Below are 14531 nucleotides of genomic sequence, written 5' to 3' on the forward strand. Positions count from 1 at the left end.
GTGTTATAGCTAGCTGATCATTTCACTCGTACAAAACCATAGAAATTCCTCTGTTATATTTAGTTCTGCTAACTATAACTCGCGTGCCCGCAATGCACTGCTGATGATGTCACATATTACATCATTCATGACACGGTCTGTGACATCACTGATGACATCACTGATGACATCTCAAATGACATCACTGATGACATCACTGATGATATCAACCAGTGAATGTGTTTTAGTTTGGAATTTAAATATGTATTATATATATATCAATCTGTATTGAAGATTGAGTGGATATATAACTGTCTGGATGGAGGATTTAGTAGCTGTCTGACTGTCTGCTTAAGTGAGTAATTAAAAGTGTCTCACTTAATACATGGATTAGTAACTAAACTATGTGAATGTGTGCATCACTGTCTCTGTTGTTGTATAACATGCTGCATCAGTTGGTCACTAACTACATGAGTGTGTATTTTAGTTATTGATTAGTTGGGTGAGTATTTGTATGGGACACTGAGTTTGTGTGTGGTTGGATTTGGTTTGTGTAACTATGCATAGATGTGTGAATGGTTGATTGACTTGGTGTATAGGTTTAAGAGTGCATGTGGAAACAGTTGTTTGGGTGACTGAGTGTATTTATTTGTGTGTTGGTGAGCGAATACATGTTTTAGTTGTACATCTTCAACAAAGTACAAAAATAAAAGGCATTGTATGTGAGAGTTGGTGTATATAAATAAGTATATATAACAGTCAGTGATTGTGAACGTAACTATATGAATGAGTGTATAATTGTAATGGTGATTTGTTAACATATTAACTATGAGTTAATATGTGTTTGAATAAATGAGGTGTTGTGTGTATAATTGTGTAAGTGAGTAAATGTAAGTGTGATTAATTGTTTTCATGAGTGAGTAGGATGACTGCATAACCGACTAAGATGACTGCTGATGTGTCAATGTCTATGTAGGTGTATAAGTGCATTTGATAGTGTTCAATTAATTAGTGACTGCATGTATAAGTGATTCTGTTGTTGAATGGGTAGTTGTGTGTGTAGACTAGGGGTGGGCGAGATTTCCGTTCCGCTCGCGGAAATTGCGACATTTCGACATTTTCGTGTTCCGCGCGGAACGCGAAAATGTCGAAACTTCTGCGATCCGCGACCGGAATGGACATATGCAGGACAGGATTCATTCTGGCACGATGCTCCTGTCACAAAAATTAAACCTCAACAGGAAGCACTTACAGATATAAATAAAGCAGGTGCCCGAGTTGGAGCTCAACTTCAGTAACGCAATAATCAGCACAAAACAGAATACATTCGGGAGTAGCTAGGTCGAGGCTGAGCAAGTGTGCTTTTCTCCCCACATCTACCATCAAAAATTAGCTGTGATCCTCGATGGAGCTCTGTGCATCCACGACTTTCTCGAGCTCAATCCTGTGTAACTCCTGACGGCAGGAGGTTCTGTCTCCTCATCTGCTGCTCTGATCGGTCTCTGGCCCTTTATAAACAAGCGGCATGTGAACTGCATGGAAGCCCCGCCACACACACCAGCGGTGGGCATCGTCTTCCCGCCCTTTCCCCCACTATGATGGACAGCTGACTCACGGAACCCCGGGCCCGTCGGCGCCGTGGCAACGTTGAAGACGCATATGGTCACTGTAGACAACTCTTCGGGCCCTTTACGCAGTTGTAGTGTAGGAAAAGCACTATACATTTACCCAACGAGGTAGCACTTTCTGATTAGCCAGAAGAACGTACTCCGAGTCCAGTTATCTCCCGTCAAAAATTAGCTGTGATCATCGATGGAGCTCTGTGCATCCACGACTTTTTCGAGCGCAATCCCCGTGTAGTTCCTGACACCAGGAGGTTCTGTCTCCTCATCTGCTGCTCTGATCGGTCTCTGGCCCTTTAAACAAGCGGCATGTGAACTGCATGGAAGCCCCACCACACACACCAGTGGTGGGCATCGTCTTTCCGCCCTTTCCCCCACTATGACGGACAGCTGACTCGAGGGCACCCAACCGGAAGCACTAATCTCCGCGATCCCGTGAAATATCGCAAGATCGCGGAGATTTTGTGCCGTTTCGCAATATTTGGCGAAAGGCACTTCCGGTAATTCCGCCCACCCCTAGTGTAGACTTAGGAATCAGTGAGTGGGAATGTAGTAACTGGTATTTGTGTGTCAATGGTTTCAAATATGGTACTCTGTATTTTACAGTGAGTGATGAAATGTTATACTAGTGTATGATGAGGAGTATCAGATTGTCACGTGGATGATGTCATCAGTGATGTCATCAGTGATATCATTTGAGATGTCATCAGTGATGTCACTGACCATGTCATGAATGATGTAATATGTGACATCATCAGCAGTGCATTGCGGGCGTGCGAGTTATAGTTAGCAGAACTAACTATAACAGAGGAATTTCTATTGTTTTGTACGAGTGAAATGTCCAGCTAAATATAACACCCCTGAAACCTATGCTTTTTTCTGTTAATTTCTATGGTTTTTTTAAATGCTAATTTCCAACTATAACGTTTCTGAAACCTATGGTTTTTTCAGTGAATTTCAAAGCTTTTTTAAATGCTAATTTCTACCTATAATGTCTCTGAAACCTATGGTTTTTTCAGTGAATTTCAAAGGTTTTTTAAATGCTAATTTTTAAGTGTAATAGTAGTTATACCTATTTTTTGTACTGATTTTCTACAGTTTTCTGTTTATTTATAAATATTTTATTCATTAAATAACATTATATATTTTTCTGAAAATTGCAAAAAAAATTAAAAAAATTAAAACTGAAATATTGTTTAATTTTTTTGTTTTATTTTTTTATTTTAATATATTTATATTGTTTTCTTTTGTAAAAGTTTTTTTTTCAATTTTTTTTCGGAGTCGCGCACCCAAAGCGTACACTTCACGATGGGTGCGCGGATTCTAGCCGCCATTTTAGAAACGTCGCGAAGGATCCGAGTACGGTGTGCAATGGCTGCGTGTTTTTCAGTTACATCATATAACATTTAATATTACGTGATGTGTGCGATTGGTATGCAACCCGTCCGCGACTCCTGCTCCCGTGCATTTGCACACATGCGCATTACGGTATGCGACGCTTGCCCGGTGGCGGGTCCCGCGTGATGTCATATACGTGCTGGGGCGCACTGTGTGCACAACTCCCGCAAAACATTTTTATGTTCTAAAATGATATTTATGTGTGTTTAATATACATATTAGGGCAAGAGGCTATCTAAGATATTCATAAAAATAATATATTTTTACTTATAATAAACGTATATTATTTTTAAATATATTTTTGCGAAGTCGAGTCGGGTGCGTGCTTCGTGAGCGCAGAGTGCGCGGATCCCACGTGACCTAAAAAAATCTTTTATTGGTTCATAACATTTCCCACTGTAACTATTGAAGGACCCCACCCATTTTAATCATTCTTGTTGGAGCATCTTTAGAGAGACATCTCTTTTCCTACAAGAACCCTTTTTGCTTGTTTTTTTGGGTGTTTTTCAAAAAATATCAAACAAAATGGTATCTGGACAGCAGCAGCAGCAGGAATAAGTATCTTCTGAAGAAGAATTCTTGCAGGAGGCACCACGTCCACAGAGGCCGGAATCTGTCGTGTGGAATTTCTTCACTTTTCCACCTGGAGAGAAGAAAGTAAATGCGAGAAAGGTGACGTGCAAAATTTGTGACTGAGTCCTGTCAAGAGGCAGTGAAAAAAAATACTTTTGTGGCATTGATTCTATGTACAAGCATCTCCGGACCACACATCCTCTCAATCTTGCTCGGGAGGAAATGAGGCGAGCTGCTTTGAACCCCTCACCTGCTGTGGCATGTACATCTGGAGCGTCCTCAGGAACACCTGCAATGGAAATTAGGCCAGAATGTGCCTTTCTCGAGCAACACTGCGTGAAGTGTAAGAAACTTATATGCTTCGGTGAGCAGTCGGTGGATGCAGTTTGTGCTGCGCAACGCAACCATCATTGTTAATTTTTTTGTTTTTTTGTTTTTGGAATGGTAAGTAATTACAAATGTTTCCTGTTTATTAGTTCTATTTTTGGTCATTTTTGGAAAAAACACCAAAAAAAATACAAAATTGTTCAAGAAAATAAAAAAAATACAAAAGAGAAAAGAAGAAAAAAAAAGTTCTTATCAGAACTACCTTATCTGGTTAAAGAAAAAACTATAATTGCAAGGTAATGTGTGAAAATGTGGTTGTATATATGTATACAGCATGATTGACTGAAGGAATGCATTAGTAGTGTATGGTGAATTTATAGGTGAAAATTTATGAGGAAGTACTGCAGCGTTACACTGCAAGCTCTTTAGCTGCACTGCACTGTGGCACTTCCAAAGCACAGGGATGTGACATATGTACATGAATATGTTGCAATTCTGTGCTTTCCTCTGCACTGCTGCACAAACTGCAGCCATGCGGTGACACAGGCACCCTTGCACCATGGTGCAAGGATGTCTGTGTCGTGTGGAGATTGTTTTTGTGCAGGAAGGGACACCTTCCTGCACAAAAACAATCAGTAAAGGCATTTTCCTCTTTCAATGTATGCTGTGGAATGCAGCATGCATTGAAAGAGGAAAAAATGAGGAGAAATGAAAACAATTATCCTCGTTGCGCCTTGCTACACCAACTCTAGGATGGCGTAGCATTCATACACATCTCCAGATTTACGATTTCTTATAAATCTGGAGATGTGTCTTGTTCTATGGGTGTTGCGTGGGAACACCCAAAGCAACACCTATGGGATGCCCCTTCATCGCAAAGTTCTGTGTCTGAAGGGGTCGTATTTACAAGGAGAGGAAAAACTATGCAGAGTGGCTTTTCCTCTTCTTGTAAATATGAAGGAGTGCCTGGCGCCATCACTACGTTACAAAAAGTGACGTACTGGTGGCGCAGGGTGCTTGTAAATCTGCCCCATAAGTGCTTAGGTATTGGCAGACTGATACAATAAGAACATAGTGCTGGATGGGTGATTGAAGAATTGCATGAGACTGACAGGAGGTATCCTACGCTGCATGGGTACTACTTCAGTATTTAATGGAGTGGACCAATAGTATGTATCTGCTTAGAGAGTTGTAGGGATTATGCACAGAATAATTTATGTGTACTTGTGTTGGTGCCTAGGTCATTTTATAAGAATACCACTAGTAACTGGAATGATGACAGTGCTGCAAACAGAGTGAACACTTACATATTGGTGGAGTGATAGGATAAGTAGATAGTGGTAGATAAGTGATTAAAGAAGTGCATGGGACAGACTGGACAATTCCTCCACTGCATGAGTACTAACTGGGTATTTAGAAGAGTGTATCAATAGTATGTAGCTAGTTAGAGGTCTGCTTGGATAGTGAACAAAATATTATAGATGTACTTGTGTTAGTAGCTAGGCCATTCCATAAGTTCATGACTTGTGACTAGAATAGTTACAGTATTACAAACAGAGTATATAGTGAATTTATAAGTGCTTAGGTATTGGTGGAGTAATAGGATAAGTAGATAGTGCTGGATGGGTGATTGGAGAAATGCATGGGACAGACAGGAGGATTCCTAGACTGCATAGGTACTAACAGGGTATTTATAAGAGCGTATCAATAGTATGTAGCTGGTTAGAGGTCTGCATGCATAGTTTACAAAATATTGTACCTGCACTTGTGATAGTGGCTAGGCCGTTCCTTAAGTATATGACTAATAACTAGAGTAATTTCAGTGCTCCAAAGAGAGTGCATGCTAAATACGTACGGGACGTTTTCCGTACGAATCGTAAATCGGAAAGCCGGTCCGGATCGTACTTGTACGCTCGGACTGTATTTTTACGATTTGTACGGAAAAGTGTCTGGGTACGTCTCGTACAACTTTTCCCGATACGATTCGTATGGATCGGGCCGATCCGTATGTACTTTTTCCCGTACGAATCGTACTTCACGGGTCAGACGTGACTGGTACGATTCGTACAGAAAAAAATACGGATACGAGTCGTACGGAAAAAAAAAATACAGGATCGGAATCGGCCCCATAATGTACTATTTTTTACAACCCTTTTGTTCAATTTGCACAATTCACAATCATTGTAAAGAGTATCTGTTTTCATTTCTTTTAACCCAAATTATTAATCATGTATATGAAACCTCTCTAAGAATGTCATGAAAGTGCGATAGTGAAAGGTGCTTCTAGTGAGTTAAAATTATTGTACACTGAGAAGAAAAACTTATCATAAATTTACAAATGTACATATAATTCTTCACTTTGGTTCAGACCTTATGGAGTAAATTTCCGTAAATGAAGAATTTGTCTTGATTCTCTTTGGCGTAGTTTTTTCTCCCTGTTGCCCCCTCGTTCACTTCGTGCAACAGTTTCAATGGCATAAAATTGTAAGAGTTTCCAATTGCCGCCATGATGAGACTCCATATGTTTTGCCACAGCATTACTGCAATCTTTGCTGATAGTTGCGCGAACATGGTCTAGGATTTGTTTTTTCAACTCACAGATTGTACTCCCCACATACTTCAACAAACACCAGCATTAGATTACATAAACTGAAAATTGGCTTTTGCATGTAATTAGCTCTTTGATTTTCCATAGTTTATTATTTGCCAATTATATTTCCATTGTATTTTTTGCTATTTGGCAAACTTTGCATTTGTGACATTTTGTGAAACCTTTAGTGTTGAGCCATTGTTTGTTTGTCTTCTTTTAAAAGTGACTATGGACCAACTGATCTATCAAGTTTCCCTATAAGTCACATTTGGATGTTTACCCATGATTTTGCTTACTGTGGGATCTATTTGGGGTATTTTCCTATTTTTCTCAAAATAGCTTTTATTTGTTTGGATTCATTAGAGTAATCTGATCATTTCAGGGTCTGTACGTGTCTCCGGAATTTTGATTTTTATAGTTTCCTCTCTTTCCTCTTGATTTGATTTCTCCCAACATTTCTTTATTGTGACTTCTTTGTAGTCTCTTTGCTTAAATCTTCAAGATGTAGCCATGCTATGTTTGGTCCATTCTTCACTTTCTGAGAATATTCTCCAAATTCGGAGGAATTCACAATATGGTATATTGTGAATTAGTGTACGTTGATAAAAAACTGTCCGCATGAAGTGTGGTATTTGTCGCCATCAGTTTGCGATGTAAAGTAGTGTGGATTTGATTATTTTTGATGTAGATTTCTATGTCAATGAAAGTCACACTTTTTTCACTGCTGTCGTAAGTGAATTTAAGATTCGCTTCTGTTGCATTTAAGATGTTAAAATATTCTCGAAATTCCATTTTTGTTACATCCCAGATAATTAACAGGTCATCGATAAAATCGAAGCCACATAATCGTTTTTCCACATAGTCATCAGTTTCTGAGTGCCAGGCTAATTTTGTTCCCACCAGCCCATTACAAGGCAGGCATAACTGGGGCTAAAAGAAAACCCCATCGCTGTTCCTTTTGTTTGTTTATAGATGTCATCCACAAATAGAAAGATGTTTTCAGTCAGGCACATTTTGATCATCTTGATTAGCATGAGATTGTGCTGGGTATAATGTATGTTTCCCTATTTGGGGAAGAATTCACATGCCTTAATTCCGATTGCATTTTCTGCTATATAGTGATACCACATCTATTGTAATGAGCTTGTATTCTTTTTGCCACGGTATCCCTTGTAAGTGTCTCAGTAAGTCACTAGTGTCTTTTATGTATGAGTTCAAGCTAAGGACAAACGGCATTAAAAAGTGATCAATATAGTTAGTGATGGGTTCTAAAAGTTATCCTTTTGCCGATATGATTGGTCGGCCTGGCGGTTTACGTGGGTCCTTATGGAACTTAGGTAAGAAATATATTGTAGCTGTTATTGGAAAATCTGTGTCAGATATTTACATTCATCTTCATCCAATACATTTTCTGATGACCATTCTGCAAGTTTCTTATCTAGAACCACTTTTAGATTTGCAGTTGGATTAATAGTATTCACTATCACTTAATTGGTGAAGTGCTTCCTCAATGTAATCCTTTTGATCCCAGATGACGATGTTTCCGCCTTTGTTGACTATCTTAATTACTATTTGTTTGTCTGGGGTTAAGGACGTCAATGCCTCCCTCTCTTCTTTTCTAAGATTATCCAAGTATCTTGTTCTCTTCAAATTTTATATATCCTGGATCACAGCTTCGTCAAAAATGTCTATTTTGTTACCCGATGGTAATTGGGGGTAGAAACGTGAGTTAGGTTTTTTTCCACTTTGACCAGCGCCCATTTGTGGGCAGGCAATTTCCAAGCTGACATTTTCACTTTCTTCTGTTACATCCAAGTTTATTAGTGTTAATAAAGCATTTGATTCTTTTGCTGCAAGAGTGGAGATTGGTGTTTCTTTGATTTTTTTATGATCTTTCATTTCCTTATTTTCTGCGAACATTTTTGCCAATTTAATTTTTCTCACACATTTATATATGTCGATCCTAGTTGTAGAAATATCAATTTTTCTGTAGGACAAAAGTTTATGCCATGTTTTAATAATGATATCGGTGCCTCTGACATTACTCTTTTGGATAGATTTACTATTTCTAATTCTTCCATTTGATCTAGAACATTTTCTTCTGACGCATACTTCTCGTTGTTGTCCCAATTTTTTCCGTGGTGCCACTTGCTCCTTTTTCTTCTTCTTGTTTTTTTTCTGCGTCCTCTTCCTCTTCCTCTGTGTCCTTGTTGAATGTTTCTGTTCTGTTCCCACTGTCATTGTTGTAAAACGAGTTGCATGTCTCCTAAAAAAGTGTGTTTGGTTATTTCTCCTGTTGTTTCTATTTCACCTTCACTCACATCTGTTGAAGTAAGTCTATTTTGTTGCCCAATTATGGGCAGGCAATTTCCAAGCTGACATTTTCACTTTCTTCTGTTACATCCAAGTTTATTAGTGTTAATAAATCATTTGATTCTTTTGCTGCAAAAGTGGAGAGTGGTGTTTACATGATTTTTTTATGATCTTTCATTTCCTTATTTTCTGCCAATTTAATTTATCTCACATATTTATTCGTATTCATATTCGTATGCTGAATCAGGATCGCATTAATATCAAATGAAGCACGATGCACTTTATCTGATAACCTGAAAATAATTTTTTTAATACAGGATATATGTGCGTAAGGTCTTTTATTGCACTAAGATCATAATTGCCCACTAGAGGGCGGAATTAGTATGATGAATTAAGATGGTACTGTTATGAAACAAAGCACAATGCACTTTATCTGATAACCCTAGGCTTTCAAAAACTCTTATAATTTCAGTAGAGGAAATACCATGTAATGTATTTGAAACCTATCACTGTTTTTGTATAATTTTAGCACAACTGCACATTTTGCACTTGCCAAATTATGGAAAGGGGCTGGCGTAGACTGTTCCCAAAATGCATTGTGATGCTAGAGAAAACAGGAAATTATGTAATTATGGAAAAATGCATTTAATTACATGTGTAATGCATCGCAAAAACCATTGTGACCAAGGTCTCAGAGGAGATCGAAGCACGCAGATGTAGCTTTCATCGTTAAAATGCAAATAAAATAAAGAATTGATTTACCACCTTTCATGAGTGCGACCCTAACTCCTGTTTGTGGGAGGAATTGTGGCTATATATAAATATATATGTGTATATATGTATATATATATATATATATATATTACCTACTGGCGGTCGCCAGTAGGTAGTTATAGTTAGGACCACGTTTCCATAGGAAAACCTCAACATTCTATTTTGAATAACTTTGGCGCCGGTCGACGAATCCTCGCGAATTTCTCAAAATAGGTGGGGCGCTACGCTCCGCTCCTACCCTGAAAGTCTCGGTGGGATCCGTCAAGCGGGGGCTGAGATAAAAGGGGGGTCCCAAAACGCGTTTTTCCCATGCATTTTTCCATAGGACCTTTAGAACGAGCTACAGCCCGAACGGCTGAACAGAATTACTCAAAATTTGGCAGAGAGGTAGTCCCTAGGTCAAGGAAGTGCCTTTTGTAGGTTTGGTGTAAATCTGTTCAGTAGATTCTGAGAAAATAGCCTTTGAATCAATATATATATCTGTATGCGCGCAGAGTGCGCGCTGGGTGCGCGCACCTTGCCGTGCGCGAGCGCAATTCTGATTGGTTGTTAGATCTTAGTAAACATTCGAATCGGCAGAAACCAGGAAGCGGCGTCCGCCATTTTCTCTCTCGCATAAAGAGGGAGTGATAAACAAAGGGGGTGCACTTGAAAAGGGGGCAGAGTGGGTAGAAATAGACCCAGTAGGCATTGTAAGTGGGTCAAAGTAGGACCTTGTAGGGCAAAAAAAAAGAATAATATTTTGTAAAAAAATATCGCCGAGTGCGCGCACCCTGCGCGCACCCGGGAAAAAAAATAATAAAAGAAATTTTAAAAAAATTGCATTTAAGTGTTTAGATATAAGGTGGCTCTAAAAAGAGCCCTTGTGTTTATTGTTTGTTTTTCGGTACCTAAAAGTAAGTACCGACGCAGAGTCTGAGGTTCAAGAGAAAGACTCTGTTCCCTTCATCATTAAAGTGCACACCATCTCCTCTATAAATGTCTTGCATGTCGTAACGCAAGTTGTTGTGGTAAATGGAACCCATACCATAGTCACGGAGGAAAGCAGAAACAGATTTGTTGACGTGCTTCCTTGCTTTGTCAATCTGCGGACAAAATTGGTTGGACCAGTTCCACTTTTGCCTTTGGCATATGTTAGAATATACAAAGGCAGATTGAGGAAAAAGCGACATCAATTGCACAAAGGTGTCCTTAATAAGCATTTCCAGACCTACCCCAGTTAAAGTGCCTAGGTCATTTCCACCACAGTGCACAATAATAAGGTTAGGCTGTGGGAGATGTAGAAAGGTTTTCACCAAAGGCATTAATTGGTGCCACTTTAACCCTCTCTGACCAATCCACTTGATGTCTACATTTGGCAAAGCAAGGTCTCTCACCATACCTCTTTTCTCTGCAAATTTTTCACTCCAGAAGACATAGCTGTGTCCTACAATCCACACTGTGAACATCTTCAAAGGAGAACTGGATGCACTCAGGAGGTGTAATTCAGTGGAATGGTAAAAAGAAATGAAAGACAGTGTGGGAATGGGAGGCATACATATTTTTTATAAAAAAAAAAGAACTGATTGGCTGTTTCATACCATTCTACAATAAAAACTAGGCTGTATGTGTAAATTTATAGAAGCATGTTTTGTATTGGTTCAGAAAAATGTGTTACCAAAGAACAGTACTATGGATTTGCTGTAAGGTTTGAAAAGTCAAGCACTCTTGCTCTGTGGAATTGAAACATTGTGTGGCGAACTTCTGACCTAACTCCACACAGCAGTGTTCCATGAGCTGTTGCCATGGTAGCAGGCAGAAGTCAAGTTGGGGGAAGGGTACTAGGCAGAAGTTAAGTAGGGGGAAGGGTACTTTTGGAAAAGGGTTGGTTTTCAAGCAATAGAAATGTGTGATTACATTTGTAAAAAAGGGGGAAGCAGTGTGATTTGAAATTAACATCTATATGTGTTGAACAATAGAGGGCAAGATTGCCATTATCTGGTTCTGCTGAGTGGAGAGAGGTGTAGAGAACAAAGGTCCTGGCTCTGATAATCTGCTGTGGGGTTTTGAGGTTTCAGTCTGTAATGCAAATACATTCAGCATCACTAAGGCTGGTTGCCCTTGCTGGAGTGTAGGCAGTCACCCAGCATACACATGGTTTGTGGTCTCAAAATGCAGTCTGGACATGTGCATTTAAAAAAATCTGAAAAGTGGATTCATAATGTGTCAGTCTGTAAAAGTAATTTTCACTTGCCAACAAAAAAAAGCAGTAAGTGTGCATTCAAATTGGCAAAGATTTTTCGTTTTGTGACTAATGTAAAAACATGACTCTGTGTGCAAATAGGAATTACAGGAAGAGATTTGTTGCGTTTTGCTCTGGTGATTTCACAGTTGCATTAGTAGGAGAAAGGGGGAGTCTCTCAAAAAAAAAAAAAAAAAAAAAAAAATTAAAAAAAAAACCTTGGGTGCGCGCTGGGTGCGCGCACCTCAAAAAAAATTTTAAAAAAAATTTAAAAAAAAAAAAATTTTTGGTTAAGTTTATAAGTGGCTCTTAAAAGAGCCCTTGAGTTAATGGAGGGAAACAGGAAGAGAAAAACGCAAAAAATGAAAAAAAAATCTATGGCCTAGTGCATGAATGTGCATCAAATCTATGGCCTAGTGCATGAATGTGCATCAAATTTTCTCTGAAGGAGATCAAGACTGGTCTCCCCCACAGAAATAAGTGAACCGCAATCAGTGCACCGTGTAGACAACCTCGCCAAACAAGGTGGTCCAACAAGAGGTAAAGAAACAGGTGAAGGCACCACCGCAGCTGAAGTGCTCCCCTGAGCTGCCGAAGATGTGCTCGGCTGAGCTGCTGCTGAGGTCGTCGGCTGAGCAGGTGAAGAGTCTTCTTCAGAAGCTCGACGAAAAGATACTGGGTGCATTTTGTCAACATGTCTTAACATAGTGTGAATGCTAAAAGAATACTTCTTATTAGGATTCCCACGAGATAAGACTTTGCCACAAAGTAGACAAGTAACTTTTGGTGCATTTACCTTTTTCTCATTCTTGGGAAAACTGAAAAACTGCCATATAAAGCTGTCTTTCTGCTTCCTGTTCCTCTGCCTCTCAAGAGTGTCCTGCTCACTGTCTGAAGTAGGTTGCTGTTCAGCCATTGTCTCTCAACAACAGAATAGCTCCTTCTCCAAAGGAATCAGAACTAATAATGAGGGGAGTAGGTGTGGTTTGGGAAGAATCTGGAACAGAAAGTACTTCAAACCAATCAAAAGTGATGATTCTGGATCACATGACTTGCCATGAGGGGATTGGGTGTGGTATTGAAACAATTAGAAACTGAAAGTAATGATAACCAATAAGAAATGTTGTTTTATTATGTATAAACCCGAGGTGCGCGCACTGTGCAAGCTCCGAGCGCGCACCCCGTGATGACGTATGCACGAACGCGTAAACGCGCAGGTGCATACGTCATATACGCGCACCTAGCGCGCATACGTTTAACACGCGTATACGCGACCGTTATTGCGCGTAATTTCAGCGTATGCGGAAGTAAACCGCGTCGAGGGCGTAGGACGCATGCGTACGTACGTACGGATGCGTACGTACGTACGCATACGTACTGGGTGCGCGCTCCCAGCGCGCACCAACAAGTATATTTGCGTACGTAAATAACGTACGCCGGAATTCATAAAAAACATACGAAATAGTACTAGGAGCGCGCCCAGAGCGCGCACCCCAAGAAATTATAAATAAAAAAAAAAAGAGGACATTAAATAATTTAAAAAATCATAAAAAATAAATATCCAAATTGAATTATTTAAAAAAATAATTTATAAAAAAATACAGATAATACATAAATGAATATAAAGTAATTTTATTTAAATAAAAAAAATATCTTTAATTAAAAATACATTACTTACCATACAAATTCTCAGAAAAAAACATAGGTTTCAAAAACGAAATATTTAGAGATTAGCATTTAAAAAACCTTGCTAATTCACTGAAAAAAACCATGGGTTTCACACACGTTATAGTTAGGAATTAGCATTTAAAAAACCTTGCAAATTCACTGAAAAAACCATAGGATTCACACACGTTGTAGTTAGGAATTAGCATTTAAAAAACCTTGCAAATTCACTGAAAAAACCATAGGTTTCACACACGTTATAGTTAGGAATTAGCATTTAAAAAACCTTAGAAATTCAGTGAAAAAACCATAGGTTTCACACACGTTATAGTTAGCTAGACATTTTACTCGTAAAAAACCAGTGAAATTGCCCCGTTATAGTTAGTTCAGCTAACTATAACTCGCGCGCCCGCAATGCACTGCTGATGACGTCACATATTACATCACTCATGACATGGTCAGTGACATCACTCATGACATCACTGATGACATCTCAAATGACATCACTGATGACATCACTGATGACATCATCCTTGTGATAAAGTGGCAGACCTCCTCTCACCCTAATATAACCTTTGACACACACATTCAAAAATAGAGACTAAAATTTTCAAAAAAAAAGGACATACCAATAACAGTTACAACAACCTCTTCAGTAATTCTAAGGTCCACATACACATCCACTCATTCACCTACAGTCCTATACAGTCACTCATACATGTACTCACTCATTATATGTACTCATACACCTACACATCCTGTTACATTATGCCACTCATCCATAGAGTTACTCACACACATAGTCACTCATGCTAACAAAGAATCAAACATGCATTCACCTGCATATACAGTTATACACACACCACCACACTTGCTTCTACAGAAACTTACACATACTTAGTCTTTTAAACAATCACTTATAGAAACACATACTTATTCATACAGGAACACTTTCAATCTCTCCCTCTCACATATACTCACTTATATACAACAATAGTCACATATACTAGTTTAAAACATATGTAGTTTCTCCTGAAGACACTATTGAGACAGTCATTCACTCACTAAC

The sequence above is a fragment of the Triturus cristatus genome, chromosome 8 (genome assembly GCF_964204655.1).
Source record: "Triturus cristatus chromosome 8, aTriCri1.1, whole genome shotgun sequence".
Classification (NCBI taxonomy): Eukaryota; Metazoa; Chordata; class Amphibia; order Caudata; family Salamandridae; genus Triturus; species Triturus cristatus.